Genomic DNA, 13,949 nt, shown 5'->3' on the forward strand with positions numbered 1-13,949 from the left:
TTGTATCTTGTTAATCTTCGGTTGCTATGCATTGTCCATTGGCTTGTTTGAATCCAGTCCGTAGGCGCTTATGGGCTTTTATTTGTTGAACTCGGCTGAACACTGATAAGAAAAAAATTGTTTTGGTACATTATGAATTTTTACTCAATTCATAACACACTCAATTATGTTTAATAACAAAAGAGCAATAATGCTAATTTTGTTCAAGTTGATCTTTAATGATAAATGCTCAAACTACCCTTGTGCTTCATTACTTATTATTTGAAACCTAAATTAAGCATTGTTTTGTTATTTGTTTGCATGATACAGTGAGGTTTGTCATCTCCACACATCACTCAAGTAGATGTCTGAGACCTCCAGTGTATAAGCTTCCTCAACAATGAACAATAAGACTGGTAAATGAACTGCTCTCTCGTTTATAAAAGGTAAGGGAAACTCCTGAATAATAAAACAATTTGTCAGTTCATATGTAAGTTTGTCCTGGTTCCTTTTATCAAATTTAATATCATTTTCCTTAGGAAGTTCCAACTTTTATTTAATGCTTTTGTTTGGGACTAGGAGGAGGGGCAAGTGAGATGTATCGAAATCGGAAAGTAATTTGGGCGCAGGCATGTAATCCAGAGGGAGTTAGGGGAATTCCCTCCCAAAATCGCGCAAAATACATGTAGTGGGGGACACTAATGCTGGCACAGCAAGAAGAACTCAAAATTGGGGAACTCAGATGTTTGCACACTGGTGCGTGTCTGTGTGTGTTCATACATCAAACTTGGGTTGTGAATTGGTCTACTGATCCCCAGAAGCCTGTTGTTTTTTCGACCCCCCTTAGTTAATAAATATTTAGGTCATTATGGCTAAAACAAAAGAAATGTTGCCAAGTAATAACTCGATAAGCACTTGGGATAGCAACTCAAAACTTGGTTTGTGGACTGGTTTAGGGATCCCCCGAAGCTTGTTGTTTTTGGACCCCCCTAAATTAAATATTAAGGTCATTGTGGGCTTTGTGGCTTAAACAAAAGAAAAGTTGTCCTGGCAATTACTCAATAATTATATATATCAGCTTGGTATTTGTGTTTGTCAACACACCAATTTTATTTACATAATGAAACCATTTTGATTGAGTTTATAATTTTGTTCAAGTTAATCTTTATTGGTAAATGCTCAAACCACACCCTGTGCTGTCCGTCATCCCTTTTTATTGTTCATAAGCAAAATAAAGCATGATTTCTTCTCTGTTTGCAGTGAGGGTTGTCATCTCCACAGAGGTCAACTCATTAACCAAGTAGATGTCTAAGACCTGCAGTTGATGAGCTTCCTGAGCTTCCTAATGATGTATAATGAGTCTGGTAATTCAATGAGAGCTGCTCTCTTTTATAAAAGGTAAGGGGTAATCCTGAACAACAAAACGGTTGTCAGTTCATAAGTCTGTCATAGTTTCATTCTTTAAAACTTAGCATCACTTTCCCTTGGTTAACTGTTACTTAATGATTCTAGGACAGGGAGGAGGGGCAAGTGAGTTGCAAAGAAATTGTTTAGGGCACAAGAATGTGACCCAAGGAAGGGGAGTGTGGCAGCCCACTTAAAGTTAGGCAGAATGGTGGGAAAGAGCTGGGCACAGCAAGGAAAACAGAAAATTGGACTAAGAGATAAACAAAATAGACCTTTAACCCTGTGATGACAAACCCATGTCGAATTCAAATTAAATCCTCAGTCGGTCGATGCTATTTGGGAATCCCATTGCAGTGTCTGAACATACATGTATCTCTGAAGGTTCTCCATAGCTGGGAGTGTTCCGAAATGGGATGGGAAGCAATACTGACTGGAACAAAGTTTTTTTTTTGTAGATTTCAGAATTTAGCTAAATATTTTGTTTGACACTCTTGAAAAAGCTACAGTTCAGATTTTTTTTTTTTTATTTGTTCAAACCAGCCTTTTCACCATTGACAGCTGCATTTGCTTCTATATATTTTTGTTAGCCAATTTACTCATCTATAACCAAATACAGACAATGTCTTGTTTTTTAGATAACCTTATTTTGCATTTACAGTGTATTATCAAACTACTGCTGTACTTGAAGAAAAACAACACCACACTCTTATCACAAAAAATTTGTTTTTATTTGTTTATATTTGGACTCGATACAGAAATGCCACCGTCGGATGAAGTCTACCTCCCCAAAAGTTAATGCATCCTGCCCAGTGTAACGGTACAACAATGTCTTCTCCAGCAAAAGGTTAGCACTAGTTTTAACATGTGGGTTTAACAACTATACCATGGTTAAAGTGATGGCGGATACCAACTTCATCTCTGGCCACAGCATTGGCGAACAGACACCAACTCGTGCCCATATGGCCTATGTCATGTCTTGGACGAAATCACTCAAACCAGTTTGACTATTATCTATTTAGTTTGTGATGAATTATTACTTGGTCATAAATGTGAACCTTTCCTCCCAGTAGTCTTTTTAATTAATTTAATCATAAAACCAGCCCCCCCCCCCCTCTAGTGTTTTTCCTCACTATCGGGACACCCTGCATAGTTCCTAGCAGATACCCGTCAACATAAAAACTAAGGTACCAGTGCCTCAGAATACCAGTGTAAAACTACAAATGCATTCCAATGAAAATTGTTTACCTACCATGGCCATGCATTTTCTGTTGTCTTGTTTGGATCCAGTCCATAGTGAGACCTCACAGTGCTATGCCTCTCTTAATATTTGTGACCCGCTCTGTGAAAATGAGTCACATGTAGGCAATTTAAAGAATTGAGTTATATGCATGGCTGGAAAGAACACATCAGCAGCAGTAATTTGGTATGTGTCTAAGCTTTGGGGTGTGTCGCGTTGCTGAGTTACTCCCGTTTGAAATTAGCCACTACACCATTTTTTGTGAAAAACGAATTACAAGTAAAACGATATTTTCAACTACCATTGTGTGCAAAAGGATAGAAATTAGACATAAGTATGATCACAAAATTGTTGTACTCATAGCTTTATTGCCTAAAAGTAAGTGTTCTAAAGGTTAACCATGCAACTAAAGATCTTTAAAGGGAAAAAAAAAAGATTTTTTTCTCTTTTTTTCTTTTTTCATTTTCCTCATTTACTTAATATTGCATTGGGCGACATGTGACTCATTTTCACAGAGTGGGTCACAGTTATGCTTGACGTCATAATTCTTACCCAAAATTAGGCTATAGGCCCCCATCCGCCACCACTTGCAGTGGTTGCGCCTATGCCTCGTTTTGGTATAAAGTTGTGACGTGCTCATGCATAAATTTTAAAGGAACATTACAGAATGTGTTTTGCTAGCAAAATAGTTGCTGGCCCTGTACGCACTTTATGTTACCATCATATATACATAAACTGACAAACCTATAGAAGTTCGAGATCAATCGGCCATCTGGGTCACAAGAGAATAGTGAAAAACCGATTTCAAATTTTGCACTGCAGCCTTGGCAAAACAAAAATTAATAAAACGCTTACTGAGCAATAAACTCCAAACGCGAAATGAGATTATTTATTTCTCATTAAATATGACATTTCAGACAGAAATATTTCAAGGGATGTTTTCTACTATCATCATCATTAGACTATGTAAACTTTTATGTAAATCTGTGATCTTCACTTTTTTTGTTTCTTACCAATTCTGTAACGTTCCTTTAAGAGAGGTGTAATTTGGTTTATAGGTGCTTATGGACTTTTTATGAAACTAAGCTGAACACTAATCACAAATTGTGTATCTGGGTCCAAGTTGCATAAAAAGGCATCAGTAGAGCCTACTGCATCATTTAAGAGCATAAAATCAAAACTCAAAAGGGCACCCTTTACCAAGGAGAAAATGCCTTGGCGCTTGTGCTCTTTCAAACACAAAACATACAGGCCTGCTCTTTGTTCCAGAACCTTGAATGACTTATTGGTAAGTCATCCATTTTCACAGAATACAATTCATAACTTGTTTGCATTTGACAAGTATAGTTTATAATTGTTTGCATTTAGGCCAGCTGCAGACACACCATCATCAGATGAAGTCCACCTCTCCATCAGAAGTAGATGCATGAAGCCCACCATCAAGATTCAAGGATGTCTTCATCAACAGGTAAATTGAACTAAACTGCGCCAATAAAGTATCTAAACACTTACAAATGGTCAGATATATCGGAACCTGAAACAGTGCCAAAAAATAATTATTCATTTCAAGTCACCGTAAATTTCTGCACATTTTGACACATCTTGTGTTGCGCTACGATGTTGTTTGGTGGATTTACGGGCACTTGAGTGGCTTAAGGTCGAATTTCAAAAGTTGCAAAAGCCCCTATTCAAGCTAAATCGTTGTATTGTGACGAGTAAGATCGGCGTTTCTTTTGCTCGCCTTTTATAAATGATGTTTTTTTGGTCGCGTTTTGGATAAATCGGTTGCGATGAACATACTCACCAATAATTGTCAGTAACCAAGCAAAGGGGTCAAAGATGGGAGGCATACAACGATGGTAAGACAGGGAAAGGTGTTTCAAGATAACAGGAAAGATGGCTCAAACGACCAAACAGGAAAGAGGACGGATCGTTGGTTTGATAGAAGCCGGTACGTCGATGCGAGCTGCAGCTCATCAGGTAAAAACGTCACCAGCGACGGTCAGTAAATGGTGGAATCGCTACCAAGCTCAGGGAAATGTGGACGACCTGCCAAGGAGTGGCCGTCCAAGGGTGACTTCTGCAGCAGAAGAAGAAAGTGAACAAGTCCATAAAGCCTGACACCACTCTCGAGGGGTTTGCGACGCATCCTGATCAGGAAATGGCAGGGGATTGACCAGGGACAGATCAGAGGTCTCATTGAGAGTATGAGAAGACGACTCCTTGCCGTTCAGGACAATGATGGAGGACACACAAAGAATGGAGGACACACAAAGAATGGAGGACAGGATAACAGCAGTTTTAGAGTTAAAGATACGGCAATTAATTTCATGGTCATGTAAACGAAACGAGTTTGTGTCTTTTGTCTTGATTTTGTCTGAGTGTGATGCTTATGTGAGTTCCCTTTTGGAATTGGGGTGAATAGGGGCTTTTGCAACTTTTGAAATTCGACCTTAAGCCACTCAAGTGTCCATAAATGCAATAAACAACATCGTAGCGCAACACAAGATGTGTCAAAACGTGCAGAAATTAACGGTGAATAGAAACGAACAATTCAATTTTTGTATACTATTTCAGGTTCCGATAAATCTGACCATTTGTAAGTGTTTAGATACTTTATTGGCGCAGTTTATATAAACAACCATTAACTTGAGATGCATTAACTTGAGATTTTGAACTGTTTGATGAGAGGCTCTAAGACAAGTTTGAAACTCTTTTAAATAGTTTTATTTCTGACTGTACATCAATTTTATTCAATCATGTTAAAACCTGTTTAAGTACAAAGATTCACAACAACAAAAACTGAAAGAGTGGAAGTGTCACTGAATCCCAACCCAACAAAACACAAACAAAGTGCACATGCCCCAAAAATGGGCAATCGTTTGTGTTTAGCTTATTGTTAAAAACAAGTGTTTTGAGATTAGTTGTATGGCGCCCTCTTGTGGTCAAAGTATTATAAAGCATTATTATTTGAAGCAGTTGAAGGAGAAACAACAACAAACCCCTTTCAAAAATATTGTTTTTATTTTGTTTTCATTTAGGCTAGACTTGTACAGACACGTCATTGTCAGATGAAGTCTACCTCTCCAGAAGTAGATGTAATATGTATGATGGGCATGCTGCCTTGTGTCACGGTACAATGATGTATTCTCCAGCAACAGGTAAGCACCAGTTTCAACATGTAGGTTCAACAACTATTATGGAAATATTGACTGCTATGAGGGGCACAGTTAAAATAATAGACCCAAGGTGATGTCAAAACCATGACCATGCCTGAAGCATGGCCATTACCGAGGGCCTATAATTTTAACTGTTCCCCGATTATTAAGCAGTCAATATTTCTTTTATATACTGAATAAACATTCCTCTAATCAACAACACTCTGACTATACGGTGAAAGGTCGATTGCGAAGAGAGGTCGCGCCATGACACGGAACGCTAGTCGTACATTTTATACGTATCATAGTTGCGTTATTTTCAGGGCGTGCATAGTCAATTTACTTTGCCCCGGGCATAGTCACTATGACGTCGTCTTGATTTTGATAGAAAAAGGAGGCATAGCTATTTCCATGACTCCATTTTTAACCAATCACATTAGGGGATTTTATGAGGTATATAAAGTTATCTATGAGCCCCAAATGTTCCTTGTTTGGAGCGACTCTTTACAAGCTTACAACAGCCACTCGATAAAAAGGGTTTTATTATTATTATCATTTCATCTTATCACAGCATGCAAAAGAAACTTCACATTGTCCTTATTGATGGTAACTGCTTGAGTCGGGCTACATCCAGTAGCCTTAGATCTCAAGGATTTATTCTCCCTAGGGGGGCCCTGTAGAAAAAGGCAAAACAACAGAAAATGGAGAAAACTAGTCTGAAGTGTCAACAGCCACTAGGTAATAATTATCAGGCTAGATTAGATAGCTCAGTTGGTCGAGCACCAGCCCAAGCTTCATTACCGAACTAACGGGTGATCATACAGAGTTGACAACTCTTCATGATTCGGCAGAAAGTCCCTGTAAAAACACTTGAATTTCCATGATAAACAAATTTTAAAATATTTGTTGAGAAGTTTTCCCCTGTTGACTTTATTTGAATGTTGTCAAAATACATCTATGCTTCTTGTACACAATTTCCCTGATTGCAAGGTGCAAATGTTGTCTCTTGTTTAAGTGTTCTTGTCACACTATTATTAACATACATGACTTATCACTTGGTTTGCCATTTTGCATTTCCATGAGTTAACTGGTTAACGTGTCATGATACGCCACTGATTGCCTTTCAATTGAAATACATAGTGCTGGCAGAGGCATCGCGCTGAACACACATGGTGTGAAGTTTTCAGCTCCACAAAAATACTGGTGTTTAGGAAATAGCTCATCAAAACCCTTGGAAGAAAGATCAGCTTTATTTTGCTACCAAAACAAAAAATAAAGTGGACTCCATAACAATAGTTTGAAAAATATAGTTACCCAAACATTGATGTGTCTTTAGCAAGTACTTAGTAGAGAATCAATCCCCATGCACATGCTTGAGTGGGTTATGAACCCATGACCTTTACCATTCTAGAGCAATGTATTACCACTAGACCACTGAGCTTACTGAGCTTGACAAAGTAAATCAACTCCAACCATGTTTTGTTTTCTTCCAACACAATTTTGGCTGAGGGGTGAAAGTTGTGACTTACTACAGTTGAGTCATTACCTCAAAAAGACTTACAAAAGAATGTGTTCAATATTTTGTATTGTGCTTTTGAATAGCCTTCTTATGAGCACATCACAGCTACAACTTGAAAAACAGCACGAATTTTCACAAATATTTGACTTGTTTTTTATTTTATTTCTGCATTTAGGCTAGCTGCGGACATACTTAATGTCAGATGAAGTCTACCTCTCAAGAAGTAGATACATGAAGCCTACCATCAAGGTTCAAGGATGTCTTCATCAACAGGTATATTAAACTTTTTGAGCAACCATTAATTTGAGATGCGACAAGGGATATTGGACAGTTTGATGATACTAGGCTTTAAAACAAAATGTAAAAAAACTTTAAAACAGATTTTTCTTTTACTCTAGTTTTATTTCAAGACCACTCCTTGACATATCCTCTGGCTGCAAGCCAGTTCAAACAATGTAGCAACAGTCAATATTTCACTCTTAGTGGTCTTGCAGGCTTAGTTCATCTCTGTAACATCAAGTATGAACTATGAGGTGCAAAAGTTGAATGACCAACGAAATGTAAAAAATTGAGGGGTCGCTCGCAAGCTTTTTTATGAGCCCACGTGTTGTACTGCACAAAAACTGTAAATTTTTGACCTTTTTTTTTCAAGTTTCAATAATTCACTAAATAAAGCTTATATCTTGGTCCAAGTTGCATTAAAAGGCATCAGTAGAGCCTACTGCATCATTTTAGAGCATATAATATAAAAACTGAAAATTCGGCCCAAATTTGCCAAAATGCCTGGACTTACCCCTTGCGTGTTTTTTTTTCCATTTTTATACACTGAAAATTCGGCACAAATTTGCCAAAATGCCTGGACTTACCCCTTGCTTTACTTTTTCAATTTTTGACACTTTTTTCAAGTTTCAATAATTCACTAAATACAGCTTAAATCTTGGTCCAAGTTGCATTAAAAGTCATCAGTAGAGCCTACTGCATCATTTTAGAGCATAAAGTCAAAACTCAAAATTTTGACCCAATTTGACAAAATGCCTGGACTTACCTCTTGCGTTTTTTTGCTTCTTCAATTTTGAATGCGTATTTCAAGTTTCAATAATCTCAGTCCAAGTTGCATTAAAAGGCATCAGTAAAATCAAAAGTAAAAAGGGCACCCTTTAACCATGGAGAAAATGCCTTGGCACTTGTGCTCTTTCAAACACAAAACATACAGGCCTGCTCTTTGTTCCAGAACCTTGAATGACTTATTGGTAAGTCATCCATTTTCACAGAATACAGTTCATAACTTGTTTGCATTTGACAAGTATAGTTTATAATTTGTTTGCATTTAGGCCAGCTGCAGACACACCATCATCAGATGAAGTCTACCTCTCCATCAGAAGTAGATGCATGGAGCCCACCATCAAGATTCGAGGATGTCTTCATCAACAGGTAAATTAAACTATCATAAGCAACCATAACTTGAGATGCATCAAGAAATTTTGGACTTTTTGATGAGAGGCTCTAAGACAAGTTCCAAACTCTTTTAAATAGTTTTTTTCTGACTTGTACATCAATTTTGATCAATCCTGTTAAAGGCAGTGGACACTTTTGGTAATTGTCAAAGACTAGCCTTCACAGTTGGTGTATCTCAACATATGCATAAAATAACAAACATGTGAAAATTTGAGCTCAATCAGTCCTCAAAGTTGCGAGATAATAATGAAAGAAGAAAACACCCTTGTCACACGAAGTTGTGTGCGTTTAGATGGTTGATTTCGAGACCTCAAGTTCTAAACTTGAGGTTTCGAAATCAAATTCGTGGAAAATTACTTCTTTCTCAAAAACTATGGCACTTCAGAGGGAGCTGATTCTCACAATGTTTTATACCACCAACCTCTCCCAATTACTTGTCACCAAGAAAGGTTTTATGCTAATAATTATTTTGAGTAATTACCAATAGTGTCCACTGCCTTTCAAACCTGTACATAAGATTTGCAACAAAAATCTGAAAGAGTGGAAGTGTCACTGAATCCAAACCCAACAAAACACCAACAAAGTGCACATGCCACAAAAAATGGGCAATCGTTTGTGTTATGCTTATTGTTAAAAGCAAGTGTTTTGAGATTAGTTGTATGGCGCCCTCTCATGGTCAAAGTATTATAAAGCATTTTTATTTGAAGCAGTTGAAGGAGAAACCAACAACATACCCCTTTCAAAAAATATTGGTTTTTTTGTTGTTTTCATTTAGGCTAGACTTGTACAGACACGTCATTGTCAGATGAAGTCTACCTCTCCAGAAGTAGATGTAATATGTATGATGGGCATGCTGCCTTGTGTCACGGTACAATGATGTATTCTGCAGCAACAGGTAAGCACCAGTTTCAACATGTAGGTTCAACAACTATTATGGAAATATTGACTGCTATGAGGGGCACAGTTAAAATAATAGACCCAAGATGATGTCAAAACCATGACCATGCCTGAAGCATGGCCATTACAGAGGGCCTATAATTTTAACTGTGACCCGATTATTAAGCAGTCAATATTTCTTTTATATACTGAATAAACATTCCTCTAATCAATAACACTCTGACTATACGGTGAAAGGTCATCTGCGAAGAAAGGTCGCGCTGTGAAACGGAGCGCTAATTGTACATTATACACATCATAGTTGCGTTATTTTCAGGGCGGGCATACGGGCGGGCATAGTCAATTTACTATGCCCCGGGCAAAGTCACTATGACGTCGTCTTGATAGAAAAAGGAGGCATAGCTATTTTCATGACTCCATTTTTAACCAATCAGATAAGAGGATTTTATGAGGTATATAAAGTTATCTATGAGCCCCAAATGTTCCTTGTTTGGAGCGACTTTTTACAAGATTGAACAGCCACTTGAAAACAGGGTTTTATTAGTATTATTTCATCTTAGCTTAGCATGCAAAATAAAGACCACATTTTCCTTATTGACGGTAACTGCTTGAGTCTGGCTATGTCCAGTAGCCTTAGATCTCAAGGATTTATTGTCCCTGGGGGGGGGGTCATGTAGAAGAAGGCAAAACATTAGAAAATGGAGAGAAATAGTCTGAAGTGTCATCAGCCACGTAATAAATATCAGGCTAGATTAGATAGCTGAGTTGGTACAGCACCAGCATATACAGAGTTGCCAACTCCTCATGATCTGCAGACAGTTCCCTGTAAAAAACACTTGAATTTCCATGATAAACAAATTTAAAAATGTTTGTTGAGAAGTTTTCCCCTTTGAATTTGAATGTTAGTAAAAATACATCCATGCTTCTTGTACACAATTTCCCTGATTGCAAGGTGCAAATGTTGTCTCTTGTTTAAGTGTTCTTGTCACACTATTATTAACATACATGACTTATCACTTGGTTTGCCATTTTGCATTTCCATGAGTTAGCTGGTTAATGTGTCATGATACGCCACTGATTGCCTTTCAATTGCAATACATAGTGCTGGCAGAGGCATGGCGCTGAACACACATGGTGTGAAGTTTTCAGCTCCACAAAAATGCTGGTGTTTAGGAAAAAGCTCATCAAATCAGCTTTAATTTGGAACTAAAACAAAAAGTAAAGTGGACTCCATAACAATAGTTTGAAAAATATTGTTACCCAAACATCGATGTGTCTTTAGCAAGTACTTACGAGAGAATCAATCCCCATGCACATGCTTGAGTGGGTCATGATGAACCCATGACCTTTACCATTCTAGAGCAATGTATTACCACTAGACCACTGAGCTTACTGAGCTTGACAAAGTAAATCAACTCCAACCATGTTTTGTTTTCTTCCAACACAATTTTGGCTTAGGGTGAAAGTTGTGAATTAGGCCGTGTCAGAATTGGGGACTTCGGCTACAGCTACGGCTAGATCAGCGCGTCTGTCGGTGTTGAAGGATGGCAGACGCGCGCGCCCTAGCCGTAGCTGGAGCTGAAGTCGCCAATTCGGACACAGCCTTACTACAGTTGAGTCATTACTTCAAAAAGACTTACAAAGAAATGTGGTCAATATTTTGCATTATGCTTTTGAATAGCCTTCTTATGAGCACATCATAGCTACAACTCGAGAAACAGCACAAACTTTCACAAAATATATTTTATTTGATTTTGCATTTAGGCTAGCTGTGGACCTACTTATGTCAGATGAAGTCTACCTCTCAAAAAGTATTGAAGCCTGCCATCAAGGTTCAAGGATGTCTTCATCAACAGGTAAACTGAACTTTTGAACAACCATTAACAGAGATGCCAAGTCCAGAGGCAAGCTATGCGTGAGCTTTTTCAAAGCTCAACCAACTCCCCACCAACTGCATCAAGGGATTAAAGACAGTTTGATGATAATAGGATTTTAAAAAAAAGTGAAATACTTTAAAACAGATTTTTATTTTACTCTAGTTTTATTTCAAAACCATTCCTTGACGTATAATCGTCACCATGCCTCGTTTAACACTTTTCCTCTGGCTGCAAGCCAGTTCAAACAATGTAGCAACAGTCAATATTTCACTCTTAGTGGTCTTGCTGGCTTAGTTCATCTATGTAACATCAAGAATGAACAATCAAGAGCAAAAGTTGAATGACCATTTAAATGTAACAAAATTGAGGGGTCGCTCACAAGTTTTTTTATGAGCACACAAGTTGCATAAAAAGACATCATAGAGCCTACTGCATCATTTTAGAGCATAAACTCAAAATTTTGCAAAAATTTGACAAAATGCCTGATGGACTTACCCCTTGCGGGTTTTTTAAATTTTTGACCCTTTTTCAAGTTTCAATAATTCACTAAATTAAGCTTAAATCTCCGTCCAAGTTGCATTAAAATGCATCAATAGAGCCTACTGCATCATTTTAGAGCATAAAATTTAAACACAAAATTTTGCCCAAATTTGACAAAATGCTGGAATTACCCCTTGCGGTTTTTTTTTTTAAATTTTTGACCCTGTTTCAAGTTTAAATAATTCACTAAATTAAGCTTAAATCTTGGTCCAAGTTGCATAAAAAGGCATCAGTAGAGCCTACTGCATCATTTTAGAGCATACAATTAAAACTCAAAATTTTGCCCAAATGTGACAAAAAGCCTGGCCTTTACCCCCTTGCGTTTTTTTCAATTTTTGACCCTTTTTCAAATTTCAATAATGCACTAAATAAAGCTTAAATCTTGGTCCAAGTTGCATAAAAAGACATCAGTAGAGCCTACTGCATCATTTTAGAGCATAAAATTAAAACTCAAAATTTTGCCCAAATTTGACAAAATGCCCTTGACGTTTTTTGTAATTTTTGACCCTTTTTTCAAGTTTTCAATAAGTCACTAAAAACAAAGCCCTATATCTTGGTCCAATTTTAATAAAAAGGCATCAGCAGTGCCTATTGCATCATTGTAAAGCATAGAATCCTCTAGTTGGTGGAGCATCAGCATTTTCAAGTCCCGCTCTAATCAAGATTTTGTGTGACTTATGCGTAATTGATTTTATTTGTCTGTACTTTGAAGGTGTGCCATCTGCAGATGATGTCTACCTGTCAATTCCTGAGACCTGCAACAGTGCCCACTAAGTGTTAAACAACCGAACAGAGGTATATGCAGGTGTTTTACACTAATATCAAAAAGTGGTCTGTTTTTGCAGCACTTATACAAACAGAATACCTCACATGCCACAACATTGATGGGGATTTTATGCGGACACCAGTCTAACCCATTATGCGTGGCTGGTCCCTACAGATTGATTACAGATTTTAAAAAATAGGAAACACGTTTTTGATTAACAACACCCTTATATAATTTATTCAGCACTTTCCTTGAAGCTTACAACCTATGGTGAATTGTAAAAGTTGGTTGTATGATACAGATTTGGATGTTTTGTATAGTTGAAGATTTAAATGAAACAGTTTTGTGTGTTACACTAATTATATAGATTGCAATATATATTATTAAAGGCAGTGGACACTATTGGTAATTGTCAAAAACTAGCCTTCACAGTTGGTGTATCTGAACATATGCATAAAATAACTAACCTGTGAAAATTTGAGCTCAATCGGTCATCGCACTTGCAAGATAATAATGAAAGAAAAAAAACACCCTTGTCACACGAAGTTGTGTGCGTTTAGATGGTTGATTTCGAGACCTCAAGTTCTAAATCTGAGGTCTCGAAATCAAATTCGTGGAAAATTACTTCTTTCTCGAAAATTATGGCACTTCAGAGGGAGCCGTTTCTCACAATGTTTTATACTATCAACCTCTACCCATTACTCATCACCAAGAAAGGTTTTATGCTAATAATTATTTTGAGTAATTACCTATAGTGTCCACTGCCTTTAAGATGCTGACGAACCAGAAAGTTTGATGAACTTGTCATGTTATTCTCAAAAAACCTCAAAAATGTCATATCATATTTGAAAAATACATTTTTGCCAAGCTTAAGTCAGAAATTGTAAGTAAAAGAAACAGTTTTTTTTTAAGAAATCAAGCAACATTTATTGATGTTAAGTAAATCCCAGGGCCCAATTTCATAGAGCTGCTTAACGGTCGATTTTGTGATTAACGGGCGCACCTAGCCAATTTTTCATTTCAGAGCCTTGCTTAAGCAAGGTTTTTTTCTAAAATCGGTAGGCAAGAAAAAAGGGTCCTTAAAGCCTTTTTTTTTTGCTAAAGCACACTGTTT

General features: G+C 37.3%; 2 long non-coding RNA genes across 2 annotated transcripts; both read left to right on the plus strand.

Annotated features, from left to right (window-relative positions):
• Nucleotides 1-1,264: 1,264 nt before the first annotated feature.
• LOC117294384 lies at nucleotides 1,265-7,544 on the plus strand. The gene is made up of 5 exons (XR_004519525.1): nucleotides 1,265-1,377; nucleotides 2,142-2,230; nucleotides 3,992-4,091; nucleotides 5,665-5,784; nucleotides 7,476-7,544. It is a non-coding gene; the product is annotated as an uncharacterized LOC117294384 (long non-coding RNA).
• Nucleotides 7,545-9,534: 1,990 nt separating this feature from the next.
• On the plus strand, nucleotides 9,535-13,260 carry LOC117294346. Its single transcript, XR_004519519.1, has 3 exons — nucleotides 9,535-9,650; nucleotides 11,417-11,508; nucleotides 12,782-13,260. It is a non-coding gene; the product is annotated as an uncharacterized LOC117294346 (long non-coding RNA).
• The last annotated feature ends 689 nt before the right edge of the window (nucleotides 13,261-13,949 follow it).

The sequence above is a fragment of the Asterias rubens genome, chromosome 9 (assembly GCF_902459465.1).
Source record: "Asterias rubens chromosome 9, eAstRub1.3, whole genome shotgun sequence".
NCBI lineage: Eukaryota > Metazoa > Echinodermata > Asteroidea > Forcipulatida > Asteriidae > Asterias > Asterias rubens.